Source organism: Lepisma saccharinum, chromosome 4 (genome assembly GCF_977018435.1).
Source record: "Lepisma saccharinum chromosome 4, izLepSacc3.1, whole genome shotgun sequence".
Classification (NCBI taxonomy): domain Eukaryota; kingdom Metazoa; phylum Arthropoda; class Insecta; order Zygentoma; family Lepismatidae; genus Lepisma; species Lepisma saccharinum.
In genome coordinates, this window is record NC_139232.1 from 74140898 (window position 1) to 74152813 (window position 11916).

The window sequence follows — 11916 nt, forward strand, 5'->3', positions numbered from 1 at the left end:
TGATCCAATCACAATTTATCCTCGTCGTCGCGATCAGTTAAAAGTAACAGGAAAACGACGCAAAAAATAAGCAAAAGTACAAAACCGCGTACAAGGGTCTCTTTCCTGTAAGCAGAGTGTGATAACATTAGCAGCATTCCAAACGCCAAAAACCACTTCCTTCCACAGGTCTTCCGCTCGGAGAGGAGATATGTTATCTAGCTGAAAATAAAATTGACATTGAAGAAGACGGTTCTAATTTACAATTGTACATCTTTCAGGAGCAACTACAGTTATAAGGAAACAAAATAATGGCGGTAAGCTTTCATAATTTTTCATGAGATTTCAGAATTTTCAATATAGCTTCTTGATATTAGTTTTTAATGGGCGAACCTTCCCCAGGCCAAATTTGGCACTAAATCATACGCCGGTTGCTAGTTTTTGCTCCGGTGATTGTGAACTAAGAATTTTAATCCAGTATTCTGCAAATGAGCAGCCACAGTCATGGGCGCCCACAGGGAGAGTCAAGAGGGGTCACTAGAAACCTCCCGGAAGTATGGAAAATTTGCTCAATCATTGCTAATTTCAGTCTTATATTTGTATTCGATTTTGACCTCCGGAAGAAAATTCTGTGTGCAGCCACATGCGCACGGGTGACCTACATGTAATCTGGTACTGCGCATCATGATAGTCATTGTTTTTATTGAGAATTTTCGATCGAAAATATCCGTGAGAGCTATTGATGCATATACAATACAAATTAAAATATGTTGACATCTCGCATAATATGTAAATATAGGAGATGCCAGTTTTGTTAGCATATGAAAGCAATGATATTAGCTAATACAATATCAAAGTATACAAAAACTGTCTTACTTTTAGCAGTGACGTGCCCAGGATTTTCTAAAAGGGGGTTGGGGTTACGTGTATTTTTCTTATTACTCAATCCCCATTTTGCCATCTTTTCCTGTCTTTGACATTTTTCTTTTAAGCCAAAGGTGGAGGAGATATGTCCCCAACAACCCTTTTGGGAACGCCACTGACTTTAAGTTTTTTTATTTTAGTGCAGTAATATTATACAGGGTGTAGCCGTATAATATGACAAACACTCACAACGTGTAGTGGGCGTCAAGACAAACAACTTTTCTCACGAGCTCTTGAAAACTTGCGTTTCTTTCCTAATATATGCAGCCGGGAGTGAAGGATTCACGGTTGCTACTGTCATTTGTTTTATCTGTCGGAAACATACTAAAAGCGAAAATAAGCTATAGCGCGCCAGGAGACGTTCTGCCTAGAAGTATTCACTCTCCACAAGATGGCCCGTGTATTGATTGATTGCATAGTCTGTCCTTCCCATGCTAACAATTCTGTCGTTTTCCGACAGAAAATATATCTCTCAGTTGCAACAGTGAATCTGTACGCATTGATGCATGCATTCACAAGGATAAAAATTACTGTTTATCAAGAGTTTGTTGCGTCGAAATCGAATTTCAACGAGTAAAAATGTAGGAAAAAAAGTTGTTTTTCTTAATGCCCTCTTCACCAAGGGAACACATGCAGTGAAAGTTTGTCGGTTATTGTACGGTAACACCCCGTATAAAATACAATCCCAAAAATAGTTGTAGGCATTTTACTAATTAACCCCCCCCCCCCATATAACGAATATCTTGAATATCAACAAGTGTTTACGCTGAGAAACAAAACATAAAAATCTAAAATTATTAATATAAATAAGTTATAGAACCACTTTTTATAAATTCCCTGTCCACCAATTAATTCACTTCAGTTGCTAAGACTATTTCTTATGAAGTAAGTTTGGTTTTGATTTTATTATATTTTATTATGCAACATAAATTTACTATAAACCAGCCTGAAATAGGTATATATTTTTAGAAACCTCGTATGCTATTTTATTGAATTCTGTTTTCTTTACTCCATATTGAAATAATTTATTAGTTGCACTAACTCACACTTAAATCGTTTTCCAGATCCTGTGCAGAATGCAAAATGTTATTTCCGTTATCCTTCTCATCCATTTGCTACAGACAGTTTCTACGAGTAGTATAGATTTCTACGGTGGAGATTTCTCTGAAGAGGAGGTAAGGCGATAGTTTCAAGCCTAATTTACACCCTGCCAGTGTCTGGTATGCCAGCTTCCACCGACGGGAAAGGCAGTCGAAGGTGGACGAGCTGGCGTCCAGCTAAAAAGCTTTGTCAAAATGTCGGGAGCCGAGAACGGATTTAATTCAAAAGAGAGTGTGATATTTTCCTTTAGTGTTGTGTGAAGAGTTATTAGAATTGTAGGAGAAGAAAACGAACCAAGACCTTTTGTAACTTAAAGTTCTTAATCAAGTATGAAATGCAAGCATATGATGAAGTTTGAATTTTGAATTTGAATTTGAATTTAAAATTTTGGGTGCGTCCGCACTAAGGCTATTTTGCACCCGTCACATTATACGGGGTCCAGCCCCTTATCGTTACACATAACAACTCTAACGTTGCATAAATAAAATAATAAAATATTAAAATCTTCTGACTTTCTTTAAAAGCTGAGACTGTAAAGTAGCACTCAGCACGAATAAGGACAAAACACAGGACAACACAAACAAAATTATACTGGCCATGGGGCCAGTCGCCAGAGCCTCGTTAGTCTGCAGTCCAGGGTGTACTACATGGAAGTGAGGTTGACTATTAGGTGCACTACGTGGAAGAAGCACCCCTTACACCGCACATGATGAAGTGAATGTGTATTTGTACTAATAATATTATATGTTAAAAGTTACAAGGTTGGAATGGCATTGAAAAGTGGAGTAAAATTATTGATATTTTCGCCAAGTCATTTAGAAAAACATGGTGGAGGCACATTGCACAGTGATTCGGATCCCACTCCAATCCCGATTAGTGGACTTTATACCCAACTCAAAGAAACAAATCATTTATAAAACTTTAAAAATTCAATTATGAATACATAATCAGACAATGCTCCTTTTTGTTTTAAATCCACCTTTACGAGTATTATCAGATAGACTAATGAGAATTGGACCTGTACCCAGCTTAATATGGATTGTGACCATGAGAATCGAACTCGTGACTCCTTGAATACAGGACGACAGCCTTACAATTTTTCTGTAATGTCAGTTACATAAATTATTTAGTACTTTGTTCTCGATTTTGTTATGGCTCATTAATTGCAATATGGATCCAGAGAGATAATATTTAGTTTAATGAGGAACGTACGAACAAAGATTCGTTTGTAAATTAAGTACTGAAAGCATATTGCTTTGACACAGAGAAGTTTCATGGCAATTTCGTTTTCCTTTTCAGGTTGCTGACGAACTTTCTGTTCCTTCTGCGAATGCGCAGCGTTCAAAGGAGGAGCAAATTTCTCCACGGAAGAGAAACTCAGAGCTAATCAATTCTATCCTAGGTATATCCAATTCGATGTATAACAATGGCAGGAAGTAAGGTAAATCGTCTGTGGATAAAATACAGGGTAATGATCTATGTTCGTTTGGTTGAGTTTTGTTTGAAATCCACTTTATGCACAGTTTGGATAATCGGAACTGGACGTACAGCTTAAATGCGATCCGATGCACTCTGTTCCTCCACCACGTATTGAACCCGGAAACGCTTTATTACAAGGCGACGACCCATGCTAGTTCGTTATTATTGATTATCAGAATGAACAGCAACATTATAAGACAGTAGAAAAACATTAATTTTGTATGCTCATATTTTATTATGTTTTATTATAAAATATACGGTCAGGATGACTATCTACATGTTATTTATCATTTTGAGGTGACAGGTACACGATAGAATGCAAACAAGATATTTTCTCGGGGGGGCAACAGTGTTCAAAGTGGGGGAAACGTGGAGTGATATTTTTTCCCAGTTAAAAGAAATCTCATAAAGCACCTCTACCACTAGGATAATTTACATAGGCACTTGCATAGCGTAACTTGGCGGAAGCAAAAGGGGGCACTTGCCCCCCCCCAAATTTTCAGGTTTGTTAAAATTTACAAGTTAAGAATACTTTTTTTAACATCCTAAGACCTAAGGAGCTAAGTAATAAATAGGCTAATAATATTTATGATTTCGCAAATGTAACAATTATTTAGCAAATAATATTGGACACTATTTTTATGGGATGAAAAACTTTTCGACTCTGCCCCCAAAAGTTAAGCCTCAAGTTCGTAGGGACCTCACCGATGGCGCAGTGGTAGCGTCGTCGCCTTGTAATCAAGGGGTTCTGGGTTCGATACCCGGTTGAGGCACATAGTGGTTCCGATCCCACTTTAAACTGTAGGTCCAGTCCCGATTAGCCTTACTGTGCATAAATTGGACTTATAACACCAAATCAACCAATCAAGTTCGTACTTGCCCCCCAAAAGTTAAGTCCTAAGTTACGCCCATGGGCACTTGATCTGCTGTCTTTCACGGAATCCCTCGTCCATGTTTTCAAACTACACTATTCGAATCATATGAAGTCTTTCCAGATATCCCGCTCCTCTGTTAGCGCCCTTGAATGCAACATGATCAATGCCTGTCTCTTAGAATCCACAATGCATTATATTTAAGTTTAATCAGTAGAATTTTCTGTTGAATCTTGGAAGCAGAATGAACATTGTCCTTGAGATACAGGAAAGTAGGATTTTCAAGTACTGCGGGAAACTTATTTTTTATGTATGTTCCACATCATATACAACTTCCCGGAGCTTAATGATTAAGATCTCATCTTTGGTGTTGGATTTCACTGCCCCTTTGCCAGCAGGCTACAGAACACACCGAATAGGAACAGTGACGGCACCAGAGGGAGAGGTAAGAGGGCGGACATTCCTCTTAGTCGACCTGTCCGCTCCAATTCTGTCCTGCCGGCAAAGAAGAAAAATACATAAATAAATATCATTTTAGCCCAAATATGCATTTCTTGTAACTTTGTGGCGTATTAAGTGACTGTCCCCCCAGAAAATATTTCCGCCTCCTCTGCCTTCCCACTATTTTTTCTCTGGCACCATTACTGAACGGGAATGTGAATACTAATTTTTGTACACTACCATACGACAATAACATACATACACACATTGAATAGCTATATTACATTAAACATATATAATATAAAGTTTTAGAGAATATCAAAACAAATTGTGAAAAGCATAGGACATTCGTGTAAAAATAGGATATTATATTTATTGCAGGTGCTCCAGAATATTTCTTCGGACGATGTTGGTTTCCACTATGGACACTGTCAAATAGGATGATTTCTTCAAGCAAATGTGAAAAACAATTCACTACATTACCTATTTATAACATATACAATAAAGTGTAATATTCATAGTTGAATTTTTGTTTCTTCATTTACCTTGAGATAAAATCGAGAAAATTACGTACGTAAAATTTCAAATTCATTTCTCACCTTTTAACTTATTCTCGAAAGGCATTTCTGAGCGTCTGTAGGCTTATTACACAGACATATGTTGATTTGTTTATTCTGTTTCGCTTTCTGCCACTTTTGGCTAATCGCGAAGATGAAGGTGAGTGATGATGAAAATTATGAAGGAATACTCACAAAGAACACCCATGCCCAGGCCGGGATTCGAACTTGGGACCCCTGGCGTCGTTGTCAAAGACAAATATACGGTGATAATATTTAATGAAAACTCATTTGTTGTCAGTGCAATTAAATTCTGCCGAATAAAAATTCTTATTTTAATTTCCTTTCCTCAGTTGTCTGTGTGTCTTACCTGATATTAGAATACACAGTTCAAATTACAGACGAACGTGCAAATCAAGGTCATTGTTCCAAGATATTTTTTTTGTTTGGAATGTGAAATCGTTTTATTGATAAACCTAAAATACAAATTCCGTAATTTTTGGTTCTCTGATAGAACCTAATCATGCGAAAGACAGATTCGCTTTTAGTACGTGATATGTTATTAAGCAAATGCATACATAAAGCATATTCGTAATGTAAAAAATTAGAAGACTTCATTTTTTGAAAATGAGTAGTTGAACGTTCAGTTTCTGTCATGTCACCAGGGACGTCGTTAAGGGGGGACCCGCGGGGGCACCGGCCCCCCAAAACGTTCATGTGGCCCCGGCAAACTGTTCTACATTTGCTGAAAATTTTACTTTGATGACAAATAATTCAAAATAGGATTTTAATAAATTTTACATTCAGTTTGAAACACTATTCTTCAATTTGAGTTTCACGAACCCCCAAGCAATACCTTTCTTTCCCATTTGACTGCTACAGTGGTTCCGGCCAAAGAATGGACTTGGAAATTATAGTTTTATCTTTTCCGTCGAAAGCCAAGGAGGCTCACACGTACGGCTGAACCAATCGGCTTGACTCAGTTGCCGTGGTGAGGGGAAATTCTCGTGGTACTCTGCGTTGCCAAATTTTTAATTTCCAGTCGTTTCCGAAATAGGTGGCACCCTCAACAAGGTCAAGCGCGGCAAAGCCTAAGGATAAAAATACAGTGAAGCACAGAACAAGTCTCACATTGCCAGAAACTCGCGAGGAGAAGTGTCAGGCAATTCAAACCCATGGAGTTAAATGGAGAACAGCATAGTGGAGCCCCGCTCCTGGCGAGAGGTTCCCAAGAACAAACAAGGTTTGATCTTGGGTCCTTTTTTCCAAGTGGCAGCTCTGTGATTGGCCCACTCAAGGTTACTCACCCTCCCTCGAAGTAACCCTTTCCTGCCCTTTTCACGTCCTACTGTGACATAAATATGGACTGAAAATGTTTTAATATGAATGAAACGAAAGCTCAATTCGTCACGGTAAATAGAGATAAACCTGCGATATGCAATAAATTGCATGGAATTTTGATTGAATGATCGCTTTAGTTTGCTTTTTGTGCTACTTTTGGCTAATTAGCGAAGATAAGGATGAGTGATGATAGCAGTGGCGGCTGCTTAATACGTGCTACCATACTATAGCACGTTGCTAAATTTGTTAAAATGAAAAGAAGAATAAAGCATATCTCACAGATGCAAGAAGTTTAATGAGGCCGCAAAGTGAAATGAAACTTCTCATGTTAAGAGCCTCAACATTTACCAGCGGTGCCACGTATTTCCGTCACGCTGTTGGGGCTATAAGGAATAGCGTACCGTGCTAAAATCTCAACAGCACGTTTTCGCCACTTTTTCATCACTCCGCACATGAATACTGTACACCCCCACTCTTCGATTTGTACGGGGGATAGGGTCTCGGCTCGAGAAAAATCGTCTGCTAGCGTGCTACAGGAAAACTCAGCACGGTAAGTGTGCCATCTCAGGATAAGAAGAAAGTCTACGACAACCTATTGTCTCTGTCAGAACAACGTTTTTTAATGTCATTTTCAAACGTTCTGTACGTTATCAGTGTAGTCTTACGTAATGTTTGTAACATGTTGTATACAACATCAGCAGCTGCAAAAAGTTGGATCTCGAATTGACACTACCCCTTAGCCTTTTATCTATTTCGGTGGTATGTTTTAAAGATTGCAACTCTGAAACTATAGTCCGTGCATTTTTTGCTTCCGAAAGTGGATTCTGTTTTTAATTTATGTTTAGGAAATTTTAATTTTATATTTTATCTAAATTACCTGTTTTTAAATGCTAGAAATACATTTCCTTGTGTTTATGTAGCACTTCAATAGTCAAGAAACAAACTTACAGAGTACCGTCATTTTTCCCCGCCTTCCAGACCCAAAAATTTTCCGCACGGTTCATTGTGTTAAAATCGCGTGGCGCGTGAAGTGGTGGTCATTGTTGTGAAGGATTAGCTTTTTGTTGTTGTTAGAAGTGAAAGTTAATTGTATGTTAGTGTACGATGAATTCGGTGGATTCTTTGTTGCAGCGACCTTTCTCTTGAAGAACACTTGAAGAAAAGTTGGAAATAAAAGCGCTAGGACGGCCGTTGCCACATTTGGATCTATCGCAAAATGCAAAGGGAGGTAAGAACGCTACGTCTAAAAGGCGATTTAATAGGAAACTGTACGATAGTGAACCATGGCTTTGTGGGTGTCAAATTCGAAATGCATTATTCTGTTTTCCTTGCATATTTTTGGAAGTAATGATTCGTGGTCTAAAGGAGGGGTAAAAGATCTAGGACATTTATGTGAATATATGAGAAAGCATAGTGAAAGCAAAAAGCACATGAATAATGAGTTAAATTTTCTCTCTCGGAACTGTCAACATAGCAACGCAGTTAAGCCACGCTTATCTAGAATCGCATAATGAGCAAGTTGGAAAAAAAATCGCCACGTCTTGTCAAAAATCATAGACTGCATCAAGTTCTGTGGAGCTTTTGCGTTCGCCCTGCGTGGCCGGCCACGATGAAGCAGATTCCTCCGCAAACCCTGGGGTATTTTTAGGGCTCCTTGATTTTGTCAGCAGTTTAGACAATGATGTTAAAGAACATCTTGACAACAGCACTGTATTTAAATTCACTCGATCTCGCCATCGAAGTTCCGGGTTGGAGTCTCGGCCCGGGTATGAGTATTCTTTGTAATACTTTGTAATAATGAAATTAATGAAGGGGCATTCACAAAGAATACCCATATCCGGGCCGAGACTCCAACCCGGAACTTCGATGGCGAGATCGAAAGTCGACCACAGAGCCGGAACGTATGTGTGGGTGGGGGTAGGGGTCATTATATGTTCATGAAAAACAGCATCAGTTGTAGCACGCATCTTTGAGAAGTCACGAGCCGCCGCTGGATGATAGCATGAAATTGATGAATGGACACTCTCGAACATCCATGCCCAGGCCGGGATTAGAATCCGGGACCCCTGACGTTGTATCGCGATATGTTAACCACTCCGCCACGGGGGCCGGCAAATTGCATTAAATACCATCTTGCAAATGTTGGAAGCACGTTGCTCTATAGATCGGCAAAGAAAATGTTTAAGTGCCCTTTTTTACGGATATATAGAAAGATTCATAGAGACCGATATATCCCAACAATATTCCTAATTAATCATTTTAACTGTATTTCTACTTTTACTTATTCGACGTCCCTTTCCTGCCACTTTGGCTAATGGCGACGAAGAGGTTGAGTGAAGATTAGATGTAATTGATGAAGGGGCACTCATAAATAATACTTGGACTCGTGGCATCGTAGCACATGCTAACCACTCCGTCACGGAAATATACATTACTCTCGTAATCACCACCATAATGGCTCCATTAGTATACGACCCATATGTGTCACAGAAGAATGTGTAACTTTTAAATCAATTTGTGGTATTCTCAGGTGGAATACTAGTTTTATTTATTTACACATCAAGCCTTACACCACATGAAATATTTAAATTAAGAGTAAAAATATTAATAATAAATATAACTCCAATACTACTCGTATTAGCAACACTGTAGCTATGTATTTGTAGACCCATTGTTATTTCATCCAAATAGAATTATTTACAGTAATTATTTTATTTGTTACATTTTTATGTCTCGTTTCAACCTTCGTGGCGGAGTGGTTAGTGCAGGGCACCACAACGCCAGGGATTCCGGGTTCGAATCCGGGCATGAATGTTTTTTGTGAGTGTCCCTCCATCAATTTCGTATCATCAATCGTCCTTATCTTCGCGATTAGCCGAAGGTGACAGAAAAACGAAGTAAAATAAACCAAATCATTCAACCACTATTATTACTCGATTCGCTCGGGCCAGATGCAATATATTGTGCTACGTATTTTTACGTGACAATTTTACTTTCTACAATGCGATAGGTGGGATTATAACAGGACTCTCAAATAGGAGGCTGCTTATATTTAAGTGGGTGGGGGAACGGAGTCGGGCGATCACATTTTACTCCTAAGCTTTGTAATTGAAAGTTGATTCACACGAAATTACACAAATATTCGAAACTAATGGCAAGCTAATCTTAATCTTCACTACCAATATCACTGGACATTTTATCTAATAGAAAATTGCGTAACACGGTCACTATAGCCGCTCAACTGAAACAATTGGCGGACAGAGCGGTTTGTGCGGGGGGAGGGAGATGCCTGAAAGTGTGACCATCTGTTCATTGGACCCCAAAAATGTTTGACCTGACCTGTCTCCGTGTCGATGAGCAAGGGTCCTTGTGCTTCACCGTGTTTAATGGTTAAATTGATGAAGGGACACTTACAAATACCCATGTCCAGGCCGGGATTCGAACCGCTACGACTCCAGAGGTACCAGGTTCGGACCTTGGACAGTTATGATTGCATCATGTCTGTCCCATCGCCATTTCATCGTGTTATCATTCAATCTCATCATCGCATTTAACCCAAGAGGTAGAAAAATGGTACATTATATTAATAGCTTGTTAATTGTTAATGGTTTGATAGAAAAAAAAATCTTACATTTTGGTTTTGGGCCCCCCCAAACTGATCAACCTAGCTACGTTCCTGCATGTCACTTATGTAACAATCGTTATAATAGAATCATTTGTCAAGGAGGAAAGACAACTCTTGTCAAACCATTGCGACATTTTTTCCTGAGATATAATCGCACAATATCATTAAAATGCAATCAATCAGTTCTTTGGCTTCCTCCTTAGCAAGAGTTTTAGAAATAAGATGCCCATACAGTAAGTCACATACATTGTTACCAGTGTTACAAAGGTAAAGGAATATATTTACTTAAATTTTTACTATTATTCGAAAAAACATAACTTTAAATATTTTTAATAATATTTTTACGTATAGTCATGGACACTTCTGGGTTGTAATAATTCTACTGAAAGTCGGTGGTATCATTACAACACGGAAGTGTACATGACTGTACAATATTTACTTCTTTCGAGTCAGTTTCGAATATCCTTTCTCAAGGAATTGTACACTAGAGTTCACAAGCACACAAAATTCTAGAGCACAGGAAGTGCATGTGCTATCAGACTTCTATTGCACGAGTGAATAAGCATCTTCACGTTCTTATTTTACAAAATTTAATAATTCTACTCATCATATTTTTCTCAGCGCAATAAGAAAGTACCTCGCATTTATTCTTCATTGTAATTTAATTATTAGGGTACGTATATAATTTATAATACAGTGCTTTTCATGGTCGAGTCGTCCGACGGGCAGTGAGAGTTCATCTGCCGGCAAAGTGGATGCAAGATCCGCGTAAACACCAAAACATATATGGTAGACCCTGATCCTCAGAGAGGTGTTGCTAACGATTGAGTAAAAGCTCTGAAATTGTATTCACTCCACAAAAAATGCACTACCATTGTCAGTGTGTAGATTAATCGAACCTGACTACCGTTAAGCATTTGCACAAAGTATATTTGACGTGCATTTGTGTACAATTTATTACGTAAAATAATTCTTAAAGCTTTCCTGGCGGGGAATGACGAAAAGGTTTTCTCGGGATATCAACCATGTGATTCCCGCATAGGCTTCCGATCTTTCGAAAGCTAACGTCACCCTCATCTTCAGGGATTGAAGTGATGAGAGTGACATTAGCTCTCGAAAGCTCGGATGCCTATCCGGAAATCACCTGGTTGATATCTCGAGAAAACCTCTTCATCACAATTTATTAGGTACTTATATATTTCTTCTATGTACACAATAAGTACAATCGTAAATAACACGATTTGACTTGCGTGTGTGCATGGGCGTCCGGAAGGGGGGCAAGGGAGGGCCGTGGCCCCCCTGGAAAATGAAAGTCAACCAAAAAATATGTATTTCACACATATAATTTCATTTTAGACACAATAATATGTGTTAATTATTGCATGAACACCATAAATTCAAATTTAAGCAATGTTTTTTAGGGAACAACACTATTTTTGGGGAAAATTTGCCTTCGTTTGCCCCCCTGGAAAAAAGTACCTTCCTTGCCCCTCCCTGGAAAAAATCCTGCGGACGTCCATGCGTGTGTGTCTCTGAATGCAAACTAACAGTTCTTATCGAGAAAACTAAAACTCCAAGATCTCGCAGCCGTATCTGA

At 38.7% G+C, this 11916-nt stretch overlaps 1 long non-coding RNA gene across 1 annotated transcript; it reads left to right on the top strand.

Moving 5' to 3' along the window:
• The first annotated feature begins 208 nt into the window (after positions 1-208).
• On the top strand, positions 209-5310 carry LOC145987205 (uncharacterized). The gene is made up of 4 exons (XR_014441627.1): positions 209-296; positions 1968-2078; positions 3304-3445; positions 5178-5310. It is a non-coding gene; the product is annotated as an uncharacterized LOC145987205 (long non-coding RNA).
• Positions 5311-11916: the final 6606 nt, after the last annotated feature.